This window comes from Propithecus coquereli, unplaced genomic scaffold (assembly GCF_000956105.1).
Source record: "Propithecus coquereli isolate 6110/MARCELLA unplaced genomic scaffold, Pcoq_1.0 Scaffold766, whole genome shotgun sequence".
Taxonomy (NCBI): domain Eukaryota; kingdom Metazoa; phylum Chordata; class Mammalia; order Primates; family Indriidae; genus Propithecus; species Propithecus coquereli.
In genome coordinates, this window is record NW_012153796.1 from 98,175 (window position 1) to 121,877 (window position 23,703).

At 49.9% G+C, this 23,703-nt stretch overlaps 1 pseudogene; it reads right to left on the bottom strand.

The window, feature by feature from the left end:
* Window positions 1–19,931: 19,931 nt before the first annotated feature.
* Window positions 19,932–21,243, bottom strand: LOC105824850 (annotated as a pseudogene).
* Between the last annotated feature and the right edge of the window lie 2,460 nt (window positions 21,244–23,703).

Sequence of the window (23,703 nt, forward strand, 5' to 3'; positions counted from 1 at the left end):
TGTGGACAGCAAAGGGGTGCAGCTTCGTGGGTAGAAGGATGGGCCCTGGACTCAGACCAAGTTCACGTCCCTGTTTACTACTCACTGCAGGCCCGTCCCAGGGGCAAGGGGCGTAGCTTCTTTCTGCCTTATTTTCCCAGTACGTAGGAAGAGGGTGATGAGAGAATCCATCTCATTGTGTTGATATGAAAATTAAATGAAGCGAATCCATGTGATATTATTGGAGCAGAGCCTGCGTCACAGGCAGGGCTCAGTAATGACGAGCGGCTGACTTCCCTTGTTCTGCTGGCTGTCCCATCCCCCGCCCGAGACTGTGCCCCCGTGCGGTGCTGGCTCCAGAAGAACTTGCTGGGTGAGGGACAAATGGATGACATCCCTTGCTGTGTGCAGTGGCCCCGTGTGGCAGGAAGGTGGGATCATTGCCCCCATTTTGCTGAGAAGCAAGCAGGCCCAGAGTGGGGCAGCAGCCTGTCTGTGGGCACACAGCAAGTGGGGCAGAAGCAAACATTGGCTCACGGCTCTTGACTCCCAGCCAGAGCTGTCCAGAGCTGTCCCCGCTCAGGGGATGGATGAGGCCCTGGGGAGGCCGTGCCGAGTCCTCGGCCATTCTCGAACAGTCAGCAGCAGGGCGTGAGCTCAGGGGCAATGCCAGAAGCTTTCAGCTTATCAAGATGTCCCTTCCCTCCTGTTCTCCCTGGGCAGGGGGCCAGCGTGGTTAGGAGGCATCTAGCCCTGCCTGCAGATGTCCCTGGGGACAGAACTGAGACGGGGAGGCTGCAGGCTGGATCAGGAGGCACCACCCTGAGATCCAGACTCCACGGCATTATCTGAGCACCCAAGGTGTGCCCGGCTGTGTGCTGAGAGTGCCACCCAGCCCGTGGCAGCAGCTGCCTCCGGCCTCTTCCCTCCCACCATAGAGTAAGCCTCTAAGATACAGATCTAACCCCATCCTCCTCTCCACTGCCTCTGACTCCTGCCTGGCATTCAAGGCCTTTCTCCTCATTCATCTCCTTGTCCTCTGAAGCTCTCTTCTTTACCTGTCTACCTGTTTTCTTGTTTCTTGCCATCTGCGTCCTCCATGCTGCAAGCTCTGTGCCTTGTTCGCTGCTAGGCCACAGTGTCTGGAGTCTTTTGGTGCTCAATGGATATTCACCGAATAAATGAATAAATGGATGAGTGAACCATTTGTCCCCTGACGGCTTCTCCAGGAACATCTCCTAAAAGTGTCCCTGCCATGCCCGTCCCGGGTTCTATGCTCCAGCCACACCAATCTGTGCCTTTGGCCACAGGGTTGTCAAAACCACAGGGAGTTTCGGTCTAGGTCCAGTTGCTCATCACACAAAGATCCAACTATTGACACAATGAGAATTGCCAAGGAAGAAAGGGATTTTTATTAATCATACAGCAGGCGTCTTATTAGGAGAACAGAAGATGCTGCCTCAAATCTGTCTCTCCAACTAACGGAGATCATGGGATATTAAAGGAGGGGCCACACTTGCCTTGGGGCGGTCATGGTGCAACTAACAAGGGGCTACGAGCACTGGGGGCAGGTTGTGGGGGATGGTGAGTCTCAGCATCAGGAAGTCTGTTGGGGCCTTCAGAATCTCGGCTCCTTCGTCTTGCAGAAAACCCACCACTTCTTCGAAACCACTCAAAAGGTCAAAGGAGAGGTTAAGTGAGGGGATTATACAGGGGTCACTGAGATTTGTCCAGTGGGGGCCAATTACAACACTGTTCCCTGACAGGAACAAACTTTTCTTGGCCTGCTGACTTTCTCCTATTGATCCCTCAAGTCTCAGCTCTTTCTTTTTTTTTTTTTTGAGACAGAGTCTCACTGTGTTGCCCAGGCTAGAGTGCCGTGGCGTCATCCTAGCTCACAGCAACCTCAAACTCCTGGGCTCAAGCGATCCTTCTGCCTCAGCCTCCCGAGTAGCTGGGACTACAGGCATGCGCCACCATGCCCGGCTAATTTTTTCTATATATTTTTAGTTGTCCAATTAATTTCTTTCTATTTTTAGTAGAGACGGGGTCTCGCTCTTGCTCAGGCTGGTTTCGAACTCCTGAGCTCAAACAATCCGCCCGCCTCGGCCTCCCAGAGAGCTAGGATTACAGGCGTGAGCCACAGCGCCCGGCCCTCAGCTCTTTCTTGACCTTTCCTCACCCCGCCTGCCCCAACTTCCGGTCCCTCCCTCCATTCTCCATGACTCTATCCCACTGCTTTGGGAGTTGCTGTCACCCTCCATCCTCAGTTCCTTGAGGATCCCATGTCCGATTCGCCTCCCGAATCCCAGAACGCAGCCAGGTCCTTGGACGTAGCAGACGCTTAGTAAACACTTGCGGCTTCGCTCTTCCAGCTAAATTCATCTAACGCTCCCACACCCGCGAGTCGGGGCTCCTTTGTGCTTACTGCTGGTGAGCCGCAAGGCACCGTTTGATCCCAGGCGTGGTGTCCGGTGGTCCAGAGCTGAGGCCATGGAGTCTGGCAGTGCTGGGTTTGAATTTTGGGCCTGCCATGTGCCAACTGGGACCCCAGGACAGTTTTCCCACCACTCCATGCCTCAGTTTTCTCACTTGTAACATGGGGATAATGATAGGTCTTTCTCACACGGTTGTTGAGAGAGTCGAGGGAGAGAATCCCCGTAAAACACTTGGCAAAAGTCTGGTACATAGTATGTGCTCGTTAAACGTCTACTGTTAATATCGTTGTTGTTATCTTGACCCCACATCTCATGCACTGTTCTAGCAACCAACTCAGTTACAGCCACATCGAGTAAACTGCCAGGCAATATTAACAGAAAGTACCAGCCCTAAGTCAGACTGTTTTTGACCTTTGGCTGGGAAGGGAAGGTTGGTGACATTTGGGATAAGCTCTGCCTGTGGCTTTGATTTGAGGGCTGGGCAGTTAGGATCTCTGATGGGATCTTTGCCTTTGGGGAGGAGTAGGGAGAGATGACATGGTTGTCTCTGCCGGGTTTATGTCAGTTTAGCCCAAACTGCCACAGCAGCCAGACCCCTAGGGCCTGTCCAACCCCGGCTGCCAGTTAGCAAGGAAGCCCCACTGTGAAATAGCACAAATGTCAATAAATGTGACATTTCCAGGTCATTTCCAGGGACAACCACCTGTCTTATCAAGACCAAAGGGCTTACCAAGCAAAACAGAGGCTTGGTGGAAACAAAAACTCTGGGTTTAGCAGTCACCTGCTCCGTGGCTGGAGTTTTGATATACACAAGCTCTTTCGGTTTTCCCAACAACCCACCGAGCCAGAGGGCCTGCGGAGAAGACCGCTGGTGCTTGCCAGGTAGCACACAGACAGCTCCAGCAATCCCGGCAGGCTGGAGGAGCCACGTGACTACTTCTGGCCAGTAGGGCATGAGTGGGAGTGACAGGGGTCACTTCTGGGCCACAGCAACTGAGAGCCAGTCAGGCACTTTTTTCTCCCCCTGCCCTGGTGACCTTGGAGAACATGCGCTCTGGATGACCGGTTACAAGGCAGAGCAGCACGGCGAGTGAGGACGTAAGGGGTAATGAACTTCCGTGATGTTAGGAGGTATCTGTGACCCCAGCAAAGCCTACGCTAATCCTGACTAATGCAAGGTTATTTTACCTGTTTCCAGATGAGGAAATGTAACCTTCTGGACTGGAAGTGATTGTTCAAGGTCATCCAACTACCAAATGACAGAGCTGGGAATGTGTTAACGGTAGTTGGACTTACAATTTTTTAGGACTCATTCCACATGAGTATTCTGGGCTTCTCTAGCTCAAGATCTAAAGCTGGGATGCGTCAAGAAAGCACAGCCAGAGGCCTCAGGCAGTGGCCAGGGGAATAGGGGCAGATACGGTAGATGATATACGTAAGTAAGGGGCCCCAGCCTCAGCCCAAGACGTGAGGTTCAGACCTAACGCTCAGGATCCAGGTCAGAAGGAGGTTTAGGGAGGGTCTGTCGTTATCCAGACATGAGCAGAATGAGTCCCTGTTTGGCTAAGAGATAAGATCAGCTCTTGCTGAGGTCATTTCCAGGGACAAAATTTCAGAGCCTGGAAATTCAATCAAGGCTTTGAGGAGGGAACAGAGGGGGGCTGCCCAAGGGAGGTGTGCTATAATAAGAATATGTCTGGTCTTTTTTCCCATTCCTGGCACAGAACTAAAAAAACCCTTTGGAATTTCCTGAGTTATAAAAGTGTCTTTGTTATGCTAAGGAGGTGACCCAACATGGCCCCTAGATAGCTTCGGGATGGGGGCTGGTCACCAGAAAGACTAACCATGGGATTAGAGGTTGGTATTGTGGGCCAACCTAACCTCTAGGGAAGGAAGGGTGTTGGAGATCGAGTTCAATCACACGTCAGTGATTTAATCAATTATGCCTACAAAATGAAACCCCAACAGAAAGTCTGGACACCGAGACTTGGTGGATCTTGCTGGTTGGTGAACACACTGCTGTGCCAGGAGAACGATGTGTCTGGATTCCACAAGAAGAGGTCACAGCAGCTCTGCATCCCCCTCTTCAGACCTTACCTGCTTTGCTTCTTCACTTGGCTGGTGCTTATCTGCACCCTTTATAGTAAAACCTTAATTGTCAGTATAGTACTTTCAGTGAGTTCTGTGAGTCTTTCTAGAGCAGCGGTCCCTAACCTTTTTGGCACCAGGAACCGGTTTCATGGAAGACAATTTTTCCATGGACTGGGGGGTGGAGGTGGGGGGCGCAGAATGATGCGGAGGGGAGCAGCTGTGAATATGAATGGCTCCCCTTTTCCATAGACGGCAGTGGGTGGGGAAGCAGCCCAGTCCCTAACAGGCCGAGGACTGCTATAGGTCCGCAGCCTGGGGGTTGGGGACAGCAGTTCTAGAGAATTACCAAACCTAGGGGGTCGTGGGAACCCATGAATTTATAGCCAGCTGGTCAGAAATGTAGGTGGTCCCTGAAACTGTGGCTGGCATCGGAAGTGGAGGCAGTCTAACAGAGTCCTAAGCTCTTACACCCGTGAAGTCTGATGCTGACTTCAAGACATTTAGTTGGTGTTGGAGAATTGGTATCAGAGCATTGGTGGTAAATAGAGCTACAAGTATTAGTCCATTTGGAAGAAGAGTTTGAACAGAAAGATGGTGGACAAGGAGCCCAGAAGAGGGGATTAGGTGTCAGTGTTCTCACCCAGAGATGCTGGGATCTGCTCCTTTGGCGGGTCTTCCTTGCACTGGCAACGGGAAGGACCTGTGCTCAGCCAGAAGGCCCCAGCCAGGGGGGCCGTCCAGTCACTCTCTGTGCATTCCTTACAAGATAATCCTCACCATCACATCACTATCACCATCGCCATCAGCATCACCGCTTTAGCCTGCTTGTGCTGCTAGGACAAAACACCACAGCCTGGGCAATTTATAAACAATAGGTATTTGTTTCTCACAGTTCTGGAGGCTGAGAAGTTCAAGATCAAAGTGCCAGCAGTGCAGTGTCTGGTGAGTCTCTGCTTCTAGGATGGCACCTGTTTCTGCATCCCCCAGGGGAGGAATGCTGGATCCTCACATGGTGGAAGGGGTGGAAGGGGACAAAGGGGTACACTCCCTTCATCAAGTCCTTTCACAAAAGCACCTGCCATTTATGAGGGCAGAGCTCTCATGACTCAATCACCTCCCAAAGGCCACATCTCCCAATACTATTGCGTTGGGGATTAAGTTTCAACATGAATTTTGGAGAGAACAAAAACATTCAAAACATAGCAACCACCATCACCATCACCATCATCATCCCCACCATCACCATCACCATCATCATCATCATCCCCACCATCACCGTCATCATCACCATCACCATCACCATACTCACCATCATCATCGCCATCATCATCCCCACCATCACCATCATCATCACCATCACCATCACCATACTCACCATCACCATCACCATCATCATCCCCACCATCACCATCATCATCACCATCACCATCACCATACTCACCATCACCATCACCATCATCATCCCCACCATCACCATCATCATCACCATCACCATCACCATACTCACCATCACCATCACCATCATCATCCCCACCATCATCATCACCCCCACCATCACCATCATCATCATCATCACCATCACCATACTCACCATCATCATCATCATCCCCACCATCATCATCATCCCCACCATCACCATCATCATCACCATCACCATCATCATCATCATCCCCACCATCACCATCATCATCACCATCACCATCATCATCATCATCCCCACCATCATCATCACCCCCACCATCACCATCATCATCACCATCACCATCACCATACTCACCATCATCACCATCATCATCATCATCCCCACCATCACCATCATCATCACCATCACCATCACCATACTCAGCATCATCACCATCACTGTCATCACCATCACCATCATCACCATCACTGTCATCACCATCACCATCATCACCATCACCATCATTAACACTGATCTAGTGCTTGCCATGCGCCAGGTCCTCTCCTGAATTCTTGTCACACATCCTGTGGCAGCTCAGGGAGGTAGAAACCATAATTATCCCCATTTTACCTGAGGAGCCTGAGGGCAGGAACAGTGAAGTGACTTCTCTCCAAATGCCGGCAAGGAGCCAGCGGGTCTAAAGCCCAGGCTGCCTTGCTGCAGACCGATGCTGTCTTGTCAGCTGCCATGCAGAAGTCATCCGCCTTCCCTTGTCCATTCCAGGCTGGTATGGACTGTTCGTGTCTCCCCAAAATTCCTTTGTTGAAGCCGTAACTCCCAGTGTGGCTGTACTTGGAGACGGGGCCTCTAAGAAAGTGATTAAACGAGGTCGTAAGAGTGGGTCTCCGATCCTGTACGATTAATGTCCTTGTAAGAAGTGATACTAGAGCGCCCACTTGCTCCCTCCCTCTCTCCACACACACAAAGAAGAGGTCATATGTGCACAGCAGCCACCCACAAGCCAGGAAGAGAGGCCTCACCAGAAACTGACCACGCCGACACCTGGATCTCAGACTTCCAGCCTCCAGAACTGCGAGAAGACACATTTCTGTTGTTTAAGGCACCCAGCCTGTGGTATTTTGCTGTGGCAGCCTGAGCAGACTAACACACATGTACACCCAGCAAAGGGAAGGGGCAAGGAGGGAAGTCCCATTCCCTGGGCACCTGCTGACCCACCCGCCAGGCACACGGGCACAGTGCCTAGGGCCCACAAAAACATTTTAATTTCTTTTAAAAATCATAAGATAAATAGTTACTTCTTTCCACATTTAAAAAAGGGCATTTCTAGGGCCCACAAGCATCTGTTATGGTGAGAGGGACCCACGAACGCAAAAGCGCCCAGGGCCCGTGAAGGTCATGGCGAAGGCTGTGTGTGCCTGGCTCCGACCGGGCGATTCCCTGCAGGCGCAGCAAGCCCAGCCTGCTGCCTGTTTCTGCAAACACTCACTGCCAGTGGCCGCTTTTGTGCTACAAAGGCGGAGTTGAGAAGGTGTGGCAGAGATTGTGCGGCCTACAAAGCTAAAAACATTTACTATCTGGCCCTTCGCAGAAAAAAAAATTGCCAGCCGCAGCTTTCTCTCCATTAGCTGAGTTCATCTGTGCCCTGTGAGGCTGGGCACTCTATCCTGTTTCTAGATAAGGAAACTGAGGCTCGTGGAGGCTAAATGGCTTGCTGCGGACCCCGCCGATTTGCAGCGAGGAAGCTTTGACTTCACAGAAAACTCACATTCTTTCTCCCACAACCATGACCCGCCAGGGTATTTGTTTGGTTCGCCTCTTTCCTGAAATGGCCATCTTTTCCTGCTAAATAGGCTGAATGAATCTGCAACATGGGAGGAAAACTGGTCACCACCATTAATTTCAGCTCAAACAATGTTTTCTGGGCCTGGCCTGTTCCTGGGCTTGGGACCACCATCGATACAAAGACAAAAAAGACACATCTTCTGGGGACTAGCACAGGGCAGTGACTATTGCAGGGGGTCAGTGCTGGCTGGGATCGCCCTGCACATGCTGCTCCCTCTCTCTGAGCTTCAGTTCGCTTTTCTAACAGTGCACCCAGCCTGGCTGTCAAGAGTGGGCTCTGGAGGCGACAGATATGAGTTTGAAAGCTGCCATGCAACTTCACCTCTGTCTCGTCTACAAAATTGAGGTGCTAATAGCTCCTACCTTATAGAGCTGTGAGAAGCAAAAGAGCTAAAACAGGCAAATGCGCAGAGTGAAAGCCTGGTGATTATTAGCTATCGTTGTCATCATTATTATGCACCACTCAGATAACTGAGCTTGGCGAGAAGGCCTCACGCACAGTAGGGTCTGCAAGAGACTTGGGATCTAGTCCCAACGTGTATGGCTAGCATGTGACCCTACACAAGTCCCTTTGTCTCTCCCAGCCTCAGTTTCCCCACCCAATCTTTAATTTATCTCCACCCAGCACGGATTTTCCCTTTCCTGGAGATGCCTCACCGCTCTTTCCCTTCTAGGCTGTGTTGTGGCCCCACTGCCCATGTGGTGGGGGCCGCCCTGGCCCACCTGCAGATGGCTCGACGACAAGGTCCTTTGAAAGGCCAGAATCCAGGGCAGAGCCCAGCAGAGCCTGGGAAGGTAAGTAGGAAAGGAAATGAGAAGGATTTGTCGTTGCTTACTCAGCACTCAGGTACGTGCATTTGCCCAGAGGAGAAAACAGAGCCCTTTGTAAATCTGGAGATTAACCCTCCACTTGACACAAAGGGGACCCAGAAGAGCAAGTGCATTATATATCACAGGTGTACAGCACTCTACAGTTTACAAAGCTCATTCGCAGCCAGGACTCTTGATGTTTTATGTTACTTCCTTTCTCAAAATCCTCCAGGGACCCTCCTTCTCAGCAGGAGCAACATGTGAACCTGCTCCCTGGCTTCTGGCCCCAGGACATGCCACCTACCTGCCCACTTGCGCTGTTCACCACGCACCAGCCATACTGGCCTCCTGCCTGTTTTCCTGAAAAGCCAAGCTTATGTGCACCACTTTGGCTTTTATTTCTGATGCAGTGATCTTTGCCGTTCTTTTAGTGGCTGGCTCCTTTTCATCCTGTAACTCTCAGTTGGAACATCACCTTCTCCGGGGAGCAGCGTTCCCCAGATACCCTTGACCTTATTTCATATTCTTTGGGGAACTTATTTGTTTGTTTGTTTATTTATTGTCTGTCCCCCACCCCAGTGGAAGCTCGATAAGGCCAGGGCCTGGTCCATCCCGTCACGGCTGCATCTGCAGGGCCAGGGCAGTGCCTCAAGCGTAGGAGGTGTCAGTGGTACCTGCCGAGGGACTAAATGAATGGTATTTACAGACAGCTCAGAATTGGATCTTCGTTTTCTACGAGAGGAGGCTGAGGCCTGGGAGGAGAAGAAACGTTGAGAGCTTTGGTGAGGGAGCCGGCAGTGTGCCTCTGGCTCCGGGCCAGGCAGCTGAGAGGTTGAGAGGTTGAGTGCACACTTTTGAAACAGGTGCCTGGGTTTCAGCCCTTGCTCTATGCTTTTCTAGCTGTGTGATCTTGGGCAAGTGACTCACCTTCTCTGAGCCTCTTCTTTATCAATGAAATCATCACTCAAATGGGCAGCATTCTGGAGGGAGAATCTGGCGAGTGGATGTGAGTGCTCTACGTGCTAATGAGGGTGTGGCGACGGCAGTGTTCCTGTGTGTCTCAGACCCTGTGCTGCCTTCCCAGAGCACTGGGCCAAAAGGTGGTCAGGTGCTGCAGACTCCACACCTGCCTAAAAAATAACTTACAGCTCCACCTGGGGTCTTCTTGGAGTTTGCAACCATGGTCTCTAAGAAAACATAAAGGGCTCTGGGCTAAACTTATGTATCTACACTTTTAATTTCAGTATAATACATACAACATTTACCATCTTATCTATTTTTAAGGGTACAGTTCAGTGGCATTAAGTACATTCGCACTGTTGTGTAATCATCACCACCATCCATCCCCAGAACTCTTTTTACCTTGCATAACTGAAACTCTGTACCCATCAACAATAACTTCCCATTCCCCCTGCCCCAGCCCTTAGCAAGCACTGTTCTACTTTCTGTCTATGAATGTGACTGCTCTGGGCTCCTCAGATAAGGGAACCGTATGCCCCGCGGAACCTTACATACCCCAAGCCTTTTGTGACTGGCTTATTTCACATAACATAATGTCCTCAAGGTCCATCCATGTTGTAGCATGTGTCAGGATTTCCTTCCTGTTTAAGGCTGAATATGTTCCACTGCTTGTACATCTCACATTTCGTTTATCCATTTATCTGCCAATGGACACTTGGTTTGCTTCCACCTTTTGGCTACTGTAAATAATGCTGCCATGAACAGGGATTACACATATCCCTTTGCGTTCCTGCTTTCAAGTCTTTTGAATAAAGACCCAGAAGTAGAATTGCTGGGTCATACGGTAATTGTTTTTTAATTTTTTGAGGAACTGCCACACTGTTTTTCCCAGTGGCCGCATTATTTTCCAATCCCATCAACAGTGCACAAGGGTTCCAATTTCTCCATATACCTGCCAACACTTGTTATTTCCTGTTTTTTTTTTTTGATAGTAGCTATCCTAATGGATGTGAGATGATATCTCATTGTGGTTTTTATTTGTATTCACTTTATAATTAGTGATGTTGGGCCTCTTTTTCTGTGCTTGTTGGACATTTGTATATCTTCTTCGGAGAAATGTGTATTCAAGTCCTTTTCCCCTTTTTTAATCAGATTGTTTGTTGTTGAATCATAGGAGTTCTTTATATATTCTGGATATTAATTCCTTATCAGATACATGATAAGACAAGTATTTTTCTCGTTATGTAGGTTGTCTTTTTTACTCCGTTGTGTCCTTTGATGCACAGAACTTTTAAATTTTGATGTAGTCCAAGTTATCTATTTTTACTTGTGTTGCCTGTGGTTTTGGGGGTACAGCCAAGAAATCATTGCCAAATCCAATGTCATAAAACTTTTCCCGTGGGTTTTCTTCTAGGAGTTCTATATAGTTCTAGACTATTTTCAAAGCCAAAGAAACGTGTTGAAATGTGAAACGATCTCAGCTCAGCCTGGAGCCCTCTGACTCAGATGTCCAGAGCCAAGAGTCTGGTGACTGGGAGACCGTGCGTGCTTTGCAGGCAGATCAATGCAAGGCAGGCAGTGAGCGTCTTTTCCACCAGCTCCCGGCGTTCCCGCCCGAGGAGCCTCGGTTTCCCGTCAGTGAAATGCGGCTGCCTCATGGATTTGCTGTGAAGGTTAAATGAGAAAGGATGTAAAGCGCTGAGCCCATCTGGTGCCCGAGCCTCCTCCCCACACCTGCAAGCTCAGAACCTTGACTGCCCTGAGCTGTGCGGGTCTCGGCTAGGTCACCGAGAGAACCCGCAGGGCTTCCAGACCAGCCCAATCTCTGCAAACAATTGCTTCCAGAGACGTGCAGCCCAACGCTGGCAGTGTTAAAAAAAAACAATTCTAAACTTTGCAAACAACACTGGAAAATATGAAAGCGGCTGGGACGGATAATCTGACACTTGCTCACGCCGTTCCCGCAAGCCCCGCAGCGCACAGGGCTCGGGTCCCTCGCTCCAGACCCCTCTGCTCAGCGCCCACGTGTCCTGCCCTCCCGCGCCTCGCAGCACTGGACGCCTTTGCTGTCCGATGGGCTCTTTCCTTCGTGCTTCTCCCTGGGACTGAATCGCGTGAGCTCTCGCGAGACCGGGGAGGCCGAAAACGCAAAGCCGGCGCTTGTTGCGGCCGCGGGGTGGTGGAAAGAACCCGAGTTCGTAGCGTTTTAAAAATCCCTTCGCGGAGCACGAGCGAACCTTGCGAACACTGGGCTGAGGAAAGAAGCCAGTCAGAAGAGGCTACTTACGAGATGACAGTCCCGAACGGGCGAATGTAGACGGACGAAAGGGAGACTGCTGGCCACCCACATCGGGGCAAACGGGGACAGGCCAGGGCTGCAGGAGTCTTCCCGGGCTGGGAACGTTCTCCGATGGCGGCGAGGGGCGCACAGCCCTGCGGACGCGCCAGCAGCCGCTGCATGGTATATTCGAATGGGTAAATTGTATGGTATTCAGACTTTACCTCGATAAGCTGTGAAGAAAATCCCTTCACATGCCAAAGACGCGACCAGGCTCTTAGAGGTGAAGTCACTGACCCGGGGTCACAATCCACACGTGACGAAGCTGGGACCGAAGGCTGTCCTGCTCGTCTCGGCTGTGCCGCCTCCCTCAAGGTTGCGGTGAGGAGGCGGAGGTGTGGCCTCGCCTCTCTGAAAATTACGGGGTGTTCGCTAATTAAGAGTATTATCTCTCGGTGATCAGATTTGCTTTCTTCTTTGTTCTTTCTAGTATTTGAGTGTTTTAATATAATTTTTTTTAAAAAGAACTTTTTGAAAAGAATGCATTATTCAAGGAACGTAGGTGACGGTGAGTCCAATGGGCGTCAAGAGGACGCGATGGCTGGCCAGGGCGGGTTCTTTCCGTGCGGTGGGCGCTGCGCTCAGTGCACGGCGGATGCGGTGGAGGTAGTTACTGTCCCATTCCACAAGTGAGAAAACAGGACTTGAGAAATGAAGTGACCTGTCCAAGGAGACACAGCAGGAGATGGCAGGGCAGGGATTTGCTCCCAGGCCTGTGAGTTCCAGAGTCTGCTTCTGACCAAGAGAGACAAAGGTCTGGCTGCTGGCCACACTCATTGGCCATGGTGGTCAGTTCCAGGCTCTGCTCTTGTAGATGAGAGTAGGCAAGGAGAGCAAGTAGAGAGGTGAAGGCATAGAGGGCTGTGTTGTGTAGGAACAGATGGGGGTCCGAGGAGGCAGGGGTTGAGGCCGCAACAGAGTCACTGCTTCCGTTGCTGCCAGGCTGTGCCGGGGTGAGGCCAAGGAGGAGGAACAGAGGGAGCTAGGACTGATGGTCATACTTGGGTGGGAGATAAGTTATGCTCAAACTGTCCAGAGATGGGATGGGGCAGATTTGTGAAGTAGTGAGCTCCCCATCACTGGAGGTATGCAAGCTGAGGTGAGATTTCAATTTGGCAGAGATGGTGAGGAGTGGCTTTATGCATTGGGTGTAAGTTGGATCTGATGATTGCATTAGTTAGCTTGTGCTGGGTAAAAATCCCCTCCCCCCTCCAAATCTCAGTGGCTTACAACAGTTACTTCTCACTTGTTGGTCTTCTGGTCAGCTGTGGCTCAGCTGGGCTTTAGTTTGGGTCTGTTGAGAAGGAGGCGAATGTGGCGATGAGCTGGCACCTAAGTGTAAGTGTAGCCAGTGAGAGATTCTCCATGGTGGGCAAGTGGCAGGTGGATTTTAGGATGATAATGGATTTTAGGATAATATTCATTTTGAAGCAGTTGCCTGTGCTCTGTGACAACAACCACCCTCCATCTCCCTAAAACTTTAGCTAAGTTCTGTTATGTGTTCTTGGCAGTTTGGGGGAAGGAAGTGACCAGGCCAGTGTCCAGTGTGGGGCAAAGACGTGGGAAGCAAAGGCAGGTGGGCGTGAGAACTCAGAGGGAGCGGGAAGCGAGAGCCAAGCCCGGCTGGGAGAAAGGTAGGTATCTACAGTGGGGGTGTGAGCTATTTTCGCTTAACTATCGAAGAATAGACTTAGCCCGACAGGCTGGAGGGACCTGGGGCTCCAGGCGGCTGCCCTCTGACTTGCACGGGGGGTAGTTTTGTACTCTGTGGAAATCCTGTGCAGCTTGGGCTGACCACCAACCTAGCGCTGAGACAGAACGGTGTCCTCACAGTGTTGGGGCGATCAGTCCAGGACTGGGGGACCCTCAGAATATACCCCAAAGCCAGAATGGAATTGAGCGACGTCTGAAATCAGCTCTAAAGTCTGGGGTGTGGACTCCCTCCGTTTGAGGCTGGACGTTCCAGGCAGAGTATGATGGCACCTGCAATGTTGAAAGAACTTTCTAGAATCTTTCAGCCAAGCAAGTCCCCTGAGGCACGAGAAGCCCGGGCAGCTCCCTTGTGGGTGTGCTAGAATACAGCATGCTGGGGTCTGGAAGAAGGATGTGCGCAGTCCAGGGAGGCAGGAAGGGAGAAGTGATCGACTCTGCCTTGGAGGCCCCAGAAAGGCTGCCTGGAGGACAAAACCTTTTCATGGGGCTTCGAAGGGTGGAGAGGAGTTTATCACATGGCGACAGGGCGGGGTGGGGGGTGGGGGAGCTTCTCAGGCAGAGCGAGGAACGTGAGGTGGAGTCTAAAGAGAGATGACACACAGCTTCGCTGGTTAACAGGAGCTTTTTCTCTCTTTTCTCATGTATTTCTATTTCCTGTTAAAAATGGAAAATGTATTCAGATGTATGCTAATTGCACACCCCGCACCCGGAATAGAAAAAGTCGTAGGCAGAGGCTGCAGAATTGTCACTCCTGCGGGAGCTTCTCGCGGTGAGAGATCACAGAGGCTGTGGCTTCCGAGGAAGGAACTCAGGCCCTGGTGCTTTATGCCACCCCTGGGGCAACCACGTGCTGCGGAAATGTCACCGGTGGTGCAGTCACACGGAAGGAGGTTCCAGGCCTGATGCTGTCACTTCTGGGCTTCGCGACCTTGGGCCAGTCATTTTGCCTCTCTGTTTTCGTTTCCAAAATCTGAAATAGGGATGGAGACCTGTTCTCGCCTTGCTTTGTCCCCTCCAGTGCCAAGCACATGGACTCTCCAGGGAGTTTGCTAGCTGGAGCCCCGGCGCAGTGTCTTCCTTGATCAAGAAGCTTCCTGGCTGCCTGGCCCAAGGCACAAGATCGCTTTGATCCCTCTTTCACTCGTTGCGAAAAAGTCCTTTCCACAAGCAAGAGCAAGCCAGTCTGCAAACACGCCCGTCCGCCCTCCCAGGACTCAGGCAGCTTCCTGGGAACATGTCACCACGGCCCACAGCACCAGCTCCATCACCGGGGCCTGGATGCTCACGCCCCTGGCTTCAGGGCAATGCCCAGAGTGGACCTGTCTCCCTTCCACCTCAGGCAGAGCAGGCGAAACTGTCCCTTCTTTGGATCTGGAGGGCTGTGGAATGTCCAGATGCTGGGTTGGAATCCTGGCTGGGCTATAACAGCTTAGGCAAGTGTACTAACCTCTCTGAGCCTCAGTTTCCTCATCACTAAAATGGGAAGGGAAGCATTGACCTCACAGAATTCTGATAAGGGTGACATCAAATGTGCTAATGTATGCGAAGTGACAGATGCATAGTGAGTGCTCATAAACAGCGGCTGTTCTTACTTCCCTAAATGCACCTTCAGACTGTGTCAGGTTTTTCTGAAACTTTCGGCCACAAGAACGCTGACTGGGTATGAACACGGCCTCATGGCGTACGATCTTGCTTGCTTCTCCCAATACCTGTTTTGCTTGTTTGCCCTCTTTTGGCATATGAGGAAACTGAGGCTTAAAGAGGTGAAGTATAGCTGGGTGCAGTGGCCCATAACTGTAATCCCAGCACTTTGGGAAGCTGAGGTGGGAGGATTGCTTGAGGCTAGGAGTTCAAGACCAGCCTGGGCAACAAAGTGAGCCACTGACCCTAAAAAGATGAAAAAAAAAATTAGCCGAGTGTGGTGGTGCATGCCTATAATCTCAGCTACTTGGCAGGCTGAGGCAGGAGGATCACTTGAGCCCAGGAGTTCACGCTTGCGGTGAGCTGTGATTGCGCCACTGCACTCCAGCCTGGACAACAGAGTGAGATTCTGTCTCTAAAAAAAATGAAAATAAAAATGTTATTTTACATGGAAATTAATTCTGATAATTAATACATTATACAGTCAACCCTGATAGAGGCAGCCATATGTTCTTGTTTTGAGTGTAAATTTGTAAGGATTTGGAATCATTCAAGCTCAGTTAGGGTGAGTTTTATGTTTCCAACCTCTGCCATACTGTATATTCCTGTGTTTGAATAACAGATTTGAAATAAATGATAGCACAGTAACCTTAAAGGCAAAGAAACAGAACTTGAGTTTCTTTAATTCTGTCATTCTACACGATCACTTAGAGCTTTAATTTGTGTTTAAAATTTAAAACAGTGGAACAAAGTACACACTATGAGGTGTAATATTTTTGTTTGAGAGTACAAATTTTAGTTTATACATGAAATATATCACTTCCACTTTACTATATTTTTCAGATTATTACAATTTTTTTAAGAGATGGGGTCCCACTATGTAGCCCAGGCTGGACTCGAACTCCTAGGCTCAAGTGATCCTCCCATCTCAGCCTCCCAAGTGGCTAGGACTATAGACACGTGCTACTACACCTGGCCACATTACTTTAATTTAATACTCCTCTCATGTAGAGGAAGGGGTGCTAAAAAATGATCCACTCTGGGTCAAATATGGTAGGTACGCCCCTATCAAGGAATGAACCAGACTGAGGTGAGGTCCCTGGGGGAGCCAGGGCAGCTTCCACCTCCCCTCATCTCAGGTCAGGACTGTCCAGTGGTCTGGGGGACTGACCCTGTGTGCTGTGGTCACATGAAGGAGGCAACAGCTGGTATGACATGAAAACACAGGCTTTGGAACAAAAAAGACCAGGTTTAAATTCTAAAGAGCTCTGTGACCTTGAGTAAGTTACCTCACCTCTCTGAGCCTCAGTGTCATCATCAGTGAAATAGAGATGACAACAATACTTGCCTCCGGGTTTGACTGGAAGGCTGAAGGGGATGATGTGGCTGAGCTCTGCGTGACCCACAGTCGGTGTGTGAGGACTGACGGCCATCAATGATGTCATTTCCCTCTGTCGAGGGCTGGCGAGGAAGGAACAGGTGGGAAGCAGAACAGAGTGTGAGTGGGCATTTCCAGTCTGACCGGTGGTGGCGGGGTGACCGGAAGAACAGAGACTCTGAGTAAGGGCTCAGGCCCAAGTTCTGGAGAGTCTGATTTCTCAAGAGAAGCTGGAAATGGGGGGGTTTCAGTGAAATCTCTCATTTTGAAATGTTGGCTCAAATACTTCTAAAACATGGGAGGTTCAAACAAAATGAACCTGCAGGCTGAATTTGATCCATGGGCCACTAGTTAGCAACCGGTCTAGGAAAAGGTAGATCCTGAAATACAACAAGAAGGAAGTCTGGTGCTCTGAGGAACAGCAGTCCATCTCTTTCCCCCTTCGTATCTTGCTCTCATTATCTACTCTGCGTTTCATCTGCAGATATGCCCAAGCGTGCCGGTAGTCATCTCCGAAAGATCAGAACTCTTTATAAACATAACCACAGTGCCACTACCATACCTAAATATTAACAGTATTTCATCATTTCCCCCATTGTCTCATGTATATATTTTATTAACACAATTTATGGGTTCTAATTTGGTGTTTTCAAAGCATTTTTCATTATGGTCCCCCTCAGGAGCTTTTTCAGACTTTTTTTTCCCAGTCATAACTCCCCGCCTTCATGAAATTTTAATCCCACAGATACACTGTATATTTCTGTAGGTATCGTGGCCCTTTGGAGGGCCACAAACCATTGTAACAGCTAAGATTTTTTCACCCCCCCCAAGAAGCAATGTTTGCTCTACTGGGGGTGGTGGCCCCCCACCCCTAAAAATCTGTGTTCCACTGGGATGCAAGTAAGATCCACACATAACGCTTGGCTGACATGTTCTCTTAGACCCTGCTGTGGGAAAAACTCTCACACTGTGTTTTCCCTCTGCTCTTAAACCGCAACAGTCATCAACACAGAAGGCTTCGGTGGCCAAATGTGGGAAGTTTCCCCACACACCAAGCAATGGACACCAGCTGGGCATCTCTAATTCAATTCCGACACTTCCTGGAGAGAGCACTAGATTCCACAGGGTGAGGGCTCAGTCTCCAAGACTATGCGCCCCCTCCCCCGAGCAGTCGTAAGTTGGGGCCTCTGGACTTCTGAACAATTGGCTTCAAGTTGGGATTCCCACAGCCCCTTCTTTGGGCTCGATTAATTAGCTAGCCCAGCTGACAGAACTCAGGGAAACATGTTTACTGGTCTGCTACTCATACAAAGGATATGGGCCCCAAAATGAAATCATAAGCCCCCCAGCCGATTGAATGGGCCCCCTCTTGGCCAGGAGGACCCCCAAAATACCCTAACGCTGAGTTGCTGGCCATGAAAAAGGGGGTCAGACGTGCCTCATCGTGCCCCCTCCCTTCTTGGAGACATCCTTTGTAGCTCGGTGACAGGCCTAAGGCTTTGCAAGACGAGGCTTGAAGCACACCTGCAGGTCGTCCATTTACTTACCAGATCACTGAGTCTCACTGTATGTCCGGTGACTTCTCTCTGATTAACAGACTTTCTTAGCTTAAAACTTTCCAAGCCTTGAGACAAAGCTTCATTTCTTTAACCAATTACAAATCAAAGAATTTTTAAACCCACCTATAACCTGTAAGCACCCCCCCATTCACCCCCTCATCAAGATGTCCTGCCTTTCTGGACCAAACCAATGTATGCCTTCCATGTGTTGATTTATGACTTTACCTGTAATTCCTGTGTCTCTGAAATGTATAAAACCAAACCATAACCCAGGCAAAGCGAGACCACTTGCTCAAGGCTTCTTGGGCGTGGCTCACTGGGCCATGGTCACACATACTCAGCTCAGAATAAACGTCTCTCAATTATTTTGCAGAGTTTAGCTTCTTTTCCATTGACAGATACCACAAAGGATACAGATGAAGAGACGTGTAGGGTAAGGGGTGGGGGAAGGGGCACGGCTTCCATGCCCTCTCGGGGTGACCACCCTCCAGGAAACTCCACATGTTCAGCTATCTGGAAGCGCTCCAACCCCAGTCCTCTGGGGGTTTTATGGAAAACTGTGTGGACAGGGTATAGGACGGGACCCTCCCTGGGATGAGGGTTTTATGACCCACAGTCAGAAAACTGGGGGAAGATTAGAGTCCTGCCTTGGGGCAGGTCAAAGGAGGGCAGGAGAAGGTCAGAGAGATTCTGTTTTCTGAGGCCTGCCACACCCAGCATTGCAACGAAAGACTGTAACAAGGGTATGGGAGTTATGAGCCAGGAACTGTGGACAAAGACCTATATATGCACATCATGACACCACAGACCCCTTTTCAGGTTCCCCTTCATCTCCTCTCTCTCTGTCTCTCTCAAGTTTTAAAAGCGTTTCTTGAAAAGAAATGCACCCGTTTGTCTCATAGAATTTCACCTAGTCTGAATTTTGTCCACTGCATCTCCCTGGTGCTGGTTAGCATGCTCCCCTGTCCCCTGCATTGCCTGTGCGGGTTTAGTCAGGATGGGGGTGGCTTTTTTCTTCTTTCTTTAGCAAGACTACATCTCTGATTGATGGGAGCAGAGACTGAACCTGGTCCAGACCCGTTAATTCTTTAGGGGTTTCTCTTCCTTTAAGGTAAATGGTTTCTAAGAGTTAATTCCTCAAAAGACTTAAAATTTTAGCATTTCTTGTTTTTTTTTTGAAGCAAAGTTTTAATTTTTATTTTACATATTTATACATAAAACTTTCAAGGAACCTTCTGGATCCAACGGAATGTTAATAGCACATCTAAGAAGGAACTTCAGGTAGTCAACATTCACAAAATGTTGAAAACTGATTAAAATATATATATTACGGAGAACTGCAGCATCACTACGAGGCAGGCGTGTATTTTTTGACTTGTATAGCACCGTCATTTACAGCTCTTCTTTAAAACTACAGCAAAGAATGGAAGTAGTCAATGGGAAAATACTGCTCCAACTTAAAATCTCTGAACGAATGAAAATAAAGTTAAAACTACTCTCTTTGATTAACCATGATTTGTGACGGTGTCAGTACTGTACATTTTTGTAACAATATTTTATTAAAATGCCTGATATTAAGTGGCACAAGTAGAAAATTAAAACAAATGATGACGCAAAGGCCAATCACTGGACATTAAGCTTCAGACATTATCAATGACTAACACTGATATTTGTTTCTGTGCCACCTTTAGCAACAACAATTTTACAACCACAGAAGAAAAATAAATTCTAGCTTGTTCTCTGGTTGGATGGCTTCATTTTACTTTGCAGGCGTTTTCTCTGCCATGCGCTTCTGCTAACTTTCAGCATGTCTGGTCAAGACTTCAATGTCCGCCAGCGTGGCATCTTGCTCTGTGTGCAGCTCATCTCGGATGAGAAGCAGCTGGACCAACTCTTCATTCAAGCTTTCTATCTGGGAATGGAGACCATTGACTATCACTTGCAGCTGCCCAGTAGTCATGTCTCTCAGGTCAGTGGGTTTTAAACTTCTTTTCATCAAGCACTCACTTACATGAGGCACGTGTGGCAGAAGATCAGCAACGGGAGACTTTTTCCCGTTCTGTTTTTCCACTTCTACTTGCATTTTGGCCATTGGTTTGGCCACGGCGAGGGCCATTTTGGCTTCAGCTTGCAATTTCTTTTGCCTTGTGAGGAAGTCCATGTCATCCGAGGATTCAGAGTCCTCTTCAGTAGTGTCTGTATCAGAATAGGAAGAACTCTGTTTGCTCATGGGGGACCAGCGGGTGTCCAAGCTGGTTTCAGTCTTACTGTCATCAGCATCACCGTCCTTATCACTGCCACTGTCGTTGACAGAGCATGTCTGCAGGTTCGTCCCACTCTGCAGTTGGGAGGAAAGGCTGGCTTCCCACTTTTGCTACAGCTGGTATAAATTCCTGGGCCATCATCAAAGAAGCTTCCAAGTGCCAATTTCTGTCTGATAGACTCTCTCATTTTTCTGTGCCTCCTGCTCCCGGAACTGCAGCCCGGCCAGATGCTTCTCCAGTGCCTCCCAGCCCATAGGGGGCCTTGGGAGCTCTTCGGGCACGCACGTCTGCTGTCTGGGGGCTGAAGGCAGAGGCCCCCAGCTACTGGGCAGCGGCCACCTCGCCAGCCCCTAGCCGGCTGGGGCTTCTGGATTGCCCGACGGGAGCCCCGGGAACTGTTTGGCCGGCCACCACCACATTGCCTGAGGTCCTGGGGGTCTTGCGTGTGGAGGTTGCCACTGGGCACTGGGAGGGACATGGCAGTGGTGGTGCTCCTGCCCCCTCTGCCACCGCCACTGCCGGTCCTGGCGCTTACGTACCCTGGCTCCTGGGCCCGGGTCATCCCGGTACCCTTGCTCGTCGTGCTCATCCTCCTCTTCCTCCTCCTCCCACTGGCACCCACTCATCAATGACTTTCTTCTGGTAGCCCGGGAAGGGCTCCTCATAGTCCTCCAGGGCAGACGCCAAGTCCAGGCTGCCCCCTGGTGACGACAAGGACTTGCGCTTGGAGCCAGGGGTCACTTTGGTGGAGCTGGACTGCGAACCGGCGCGGCTGCTGCTGCTGCTGGCGTCACTGCCTAGATCCATCTAGCATGTCTTTAGAGTTTATTTCCTGCAAAGAGTATTTTAAAGCCACTTAATCTAAAATACAAAAGCTATAATTAAAAGCTTAGCTCTGGTGAAATAATACCTGTAAAATTTACATATTTCACAGCCCACTACAAACGGGAAAGGAAGACCCAATCAGAAAAATGCCGTTCTTCTGCCTTCTCTCCCTCCTTTCTTCCATTCACAAGGTACCAACTAAGCACCTGTTGTGAGTGCTGGACTCTCTCCTAGGTGCCTGGGATCCTGGGGTCGAGCCAGCCAGGCAAAGCGGGGCGTTGACCTTCCCAGAATGGCCCTGCTCCTTCTGCTCTTGCAGGTTTTGGTTTTTTTCCTGCGGCATGGACAAGAACAACAAAATCAGACCCTTGGCTTGGCCAGGAATCCAGAGGCATGTTTCGGGAAGAGCCCTGGCTTCTACTCTAAGCCGGTCCAGGCTGTCTGCTCTGGGTCCCTTCTCGTGCCCTCCCTGCACCACCCACGCCTATAAGCAGGCATGAGTGACCGTGGCTTGTTGTGAGAGGAAGGGCCAGCAGTCCCTGGCTTAGGTCCACCCGTAGCTTTTGTTCTCTCAATGCAAATGTCCTCCCAGGATCGCCAAGCGGCCAGTGGAGATGCCGTCTGGTCTGTATTTCCATCACTTGTAACTTCCTTTTGCTTCCTTCTCGCAGATGCCTCCGGTCAGGTCCTGGGGGTCAGGACTCCATGCTCAGCCCCAGACAAGGACAGATTTGGTCCTGGTCTTGGTATCTCCAGTCCTGTTCTGTGCCTTCTCCTTACAACAGGTCTCCAGCTCCCAACACCACCAGGCAGGGAAGGAGGCTGGGTAGGGATCTGCTGAGGAAACTCTTTGGGGACTGACATTCTAGATGTATCTTCAAGGTATTTTCGGGGGTGGGGGTGGGGGGAGGATAGCTCCTTAAAAGCCAAATCCATACTTGGAAGGGAAATAGATCCACCAGAGGCTGCAGGGCTGGTTAGAGTGGAATCTTTAACACAAAGCCATATGGTGCAGGGCAGGGTTTATTTAGCCCAGGACTTGCTTCCAAATGCAAATGGAGCAGAACTCCATCCTGAAGGGTGGAGGGAAGTGTGGGGATCCAAGTGGGGCTAAGAACGGGCATCTGTCTTTCCCCCAGGGCTGGTGTCTCCGGTGTCTAGTGGGCGCTCGAAGCCAATTCTTTGAATAAGTGAAGATCAATTAAGGTGATGTATAGAAAAGTGCTTTTACGATATATAAAATGCTATAATAGAATAAAGGATTGTTTTTATTAAGGTGAATTTTTACCTCCACCTTGGAGGATGAGGGTGGAGTCAAGAATGTAGGGAGGGAAGGGACCTGTTGTGTGCCAGCTACTTTGGAAACATGCGCCTTGTTGAATTCCTATAACCCTTATATGAAGTAGGAATTCTTATTCTGTGACTTGTCAGACTCTACAAATTCGTTTTGATTTTATACATTCCAGAAATATACTAGATTGGGTGCCGGAGTGAGGAAAGCCTTCCAGACAATTCTGCCAATCTGTTTGTTTCTTCGTTGATTCGTTCATTCAGTAAACACGCATCGAGTGCTTGCTCCAGGTCGCTTTGCACATGGGGCATTGGAGCTAGAGAGCCGGGTCTACTGCTGGGTGCCCTGGGCAGGTCACCTCATCTCGTAACAGAGAGAAGGCCTGAAAAGGGTGAAAATGTTTTCTGTCTCTTCAAACCGCCTCACCCTTTTTGAGAACTAAAACCTGCATCCCTGCCTCAGGCCAGTGGTCGGGAGGGGCAGGGGAGTGTCCTTTGTTCTTTGTGCCACAGGAGATGGCTCAGGGGAATTGCCTGGGTGCAGGGCACAAGATTGTCATAGCCAAAGATGCGATTATGGAACTAATCAGAATCTTTAAAAACTCTGTACTTCTGCTCAAAAACAGGACATTGGAACTTTGAGACAGGAGTCTGCCAACCTCCTCATTTGCTGGCAAATTAATAAACTTCTCCTCAAACCACTTGCCCTCGTTCTTTCTATGCGGCCTTGAGGACAAGTGCCGAACTTTCGGTAGCAACCTCTCTGGACTTCGGCTTCTTTACGTGTGAAACGAGAACAGTAGAACTGGCTTTACTGGTGTGCTGTGAGGATTCACTGAGAACCTGGCACATAGTAGGGATTCGGTAAAACAGCAGGACAGGACAGCCCAACCTGAGTTTTCCTGTACTGTGTAGACCTGGGGTTCTCATCTGGAAGATACCATTTTCTTGAGGGGCATTTTGGAAATGGGGGGCAGCGTTTTTGTTGTCACAAGAATTGTGAAGGCTTTCAGCATTTAGGGGAGGGGGAGAAGGATACCTGGGTCCTGCCATAGGCACAATGGTCCCACACAGCAAGGCACAGGAAGAATTGTCTGCATCTCTCCAGACTTTAAAATGTCCCACCAGTCTAAATGGTACAAAAATAAATCA